Raw genomic sequence first — 2,926 nt, 5'->3', positions numbered from 1 at the left:
AATGAAGGGCAGGCTACTGAAATTACCAACCTCACAATTTTTTGATGATGCCAGAGATAATAAAAGCCCCTGTTATCCCTCTTGCTTGTACCTGTTGGTGTAGCAGAGATGAAGAGAGGATTTTTTTTTTTAGCTTCTGCCCTAGAGTAAAAGGGTACTTTTGAATATAACTTGCAAAAAAAAATCTTGCAGCAAAGCATACTATTCAGCTCAGCCACTTAAAAATACACTAATGCAAAGAAAATCATCCTGGTTTGAAAGCTGGGCATGCTACACAATCATGTCCACTTGTTTTTGTTTAATATATTCACAGGGCAAGTCTTAACTTCTGTTATTTATAATGTTCATTATTTTTCAGCTAAATTAGTCTCTGGACGAAATTAGTGTGATAAGTTTAGTCCTCTCCATTTTATTTTTTTAGGAAACTCCAGTTAGACCTGAATTTAGCCAACTGCTAACACATCAGACTCCCTTTGTGGGCCTGCCAGAAATCATGAAATCCACTTAAACCTTTTAATCCTTACCTTCTCTGAGACAGCTCATGGTCTGACCAAAGTTATTGATAATACGTAGACAATGCTTCACAATTTCACTCCTCTGGTGCAGCTTTACATAAAAGGAGAAATATCCGCCAGATAGCTTTCACTTGAGGTGCAAAGTGTGCTTCTTAGATCCTAGGCTTCATCTGCTGTGACTAATTACATGGAAATGGGCATATTTTTATAAAACAGAAATTACCAAAAAAAAGTTGCTGAACGTTATTTTTCCTGAACTGTTGATAAAATAAACAACCTGGCATAAATATGTGATATCTGATGCTGATACTGCAAGATGAATGAGAACAGGACAGGACAGAAATCAGAGGAGGACCAAAAGGTTAGCTGGCTTCCAGCCACCCAGCCATTTCCATCTTACATCCATTAACCCTTCATCAACCTCAGAAAAGTGAGTTTGTTAAACCAGGCTGAAGTCATACCACCCATGGAATTTCAGCATGCCCGTGGTTCAATTCAACCTTTTCACACAGCTGTGAAAAATGTAAAATCCCACAAGCCTCTGCACAGAAAAGTTGGGAAGAAATAGCATTTACCAACCCCTCAAAATCATATAATCAAATTCATACAAATCAAAGATCAGTGTTTCAATCTACTCTGAGTGATGGGAGTGATGGACTTCCATATTTTAAAAAACACTTTAAAAAGGTTGGCTGATTGGTTTGCAAGGACTCCAAGCCAAATTTATCATTGTTTCAATACTAAATATTCATTTAAACTCATGAGCAAAATTCCCACTGGATTTGTACTTGGTTATTGAAACAATTCCTATCAATGCTAGGACACTGCAGGAGTTAGCCTTTCCTGACTTATTTATGTACTCTAAATATAGCAGTCATACATCAAATTAGAATTACATTTATAAATAATGTATAGAGAATGAATAATGGATTCTTAGATGTTTTAATAAATGGCTAATCAATTGTTATAGAATCTGGCAGGTCAGAGGTTATTTCTAAACATGGCAAATAAACCACATGAATAATAAGCTGTCCAGAAACCATCATCCTGAAAGGTACTTGAAACTATACAGACAACCATTCATATCTATAATATGCATATAACTAGGCTTGGTGAATAATGCAATGTGAGATTCAAAGTGGAGACATTTATTGTGTATGCTCCTGCAAACATTTCATCTTATTTTTCAGCGAGTTCTGAAGCTGGCAGAAACAATCAGAGCTGAAAATTCTCAATGAAAATAGGAATGCAGGTCACCTCAGAAGTATATTCCCATTTTTCAACTGATTTATGGAAGACACAAATAATTTACCAATCCTTTACAAGCTATTACTTGGTACTTGCTTAGTATGACAAGTGATACAGGTTATTTTTGCACAGTTAGAATTCTGGATTCCTTCAGAGGCCTATATCTTTATGTAAATAAAGAAGCACAATCTACTTCTTAGCAATGCCTCACAGTGTATTGAATCTACTCGAGGAAGTTTTGTGTACTGCACTGTATTGAGCAACCATTCTTCAAGATCTCAAAAGACCAAAATAATTAAAAATAGACAGAGGCACCATCCTATATGGACTGAAAAGTCCCAAACAACTTCAAGATTATTGTCATTTAATCATTTTTTCTACCTCAAAAATAAAGCATCTATAAGAATAAATGACTTTCATCATGTTCTTTAATATGATGACTGAACTAATTGTAGAATTTTTTTCTTTATTCTTACGCCCTGAACAGTTGCTGAGAGCCTTTAAAAGTTGTGAAATCCTTAAGACTGTTTCAGCGCATTACTCAGAAGGAAAAACCTGAAAGACAACTGAATGTGTCAGCTAAACAGTTTAAGCTCTCCAGCTTCAGTCTCTATAGGCAGCAATTACATTTTGAAGGAAAATGTTTTACAATTGTAATTACACATAATAGGAGGAATGTATTTTTTCCCTTTATCCTACTCCCATGGTGAGTCAATTTAATTTTTAAATACAAGAGACATAATTGATTTTAGCCCTAGATTAGTACTGAAAATGATCTATATGTGCTCTCACTAATGGAACAAGAGAATTGGCATTCCTCAGGGACCTTAGCCCAACCCCGTTCATGGCAACAATTATTAGACCCTGACAGGTTAGCTAGTAGGAATAGGGGGGCAGAGAATACCCTGCTGATTAACAATCTAGTGAAATAATTAATGTTATGCTCTTCTCATTTAATTATGGATTATTCACAAATATATTATTATTAGGGACCACAAAGGGAAGTGGCTGTGCAGAGTTTTGACTTCATCTATGCTGCTCAGTAGACCTTTCGCAAAGGTTTAGGGAAACCTCTCTCTTGACTTGTTTCTGAGTATCTTTTAAGTAAATGGGAAGCTTTTACAATTTCATTAGGGCATAATCCAACAGTCTGAGCTATAGAA

The sequence above is a fragment of the Tinamus guttatus genome, unplaced genomic scaffold, assembly GCF_059628265.1.
Source record: "Tinamus guttatus ecotype Peru unplaced genomic scaffold, ASM5962826v1 Tinamus_guttatus_pri_ptg000802l, whole genome shotgun sequence".
NCBI lineage: Eukaryota > Metazoa > Chordata > Aves > Tinamiformes > Tinamidae > Tinamus > Tinamus guttatus.
Note: the sequence above shows the minus strand (reverse complement) of the source record.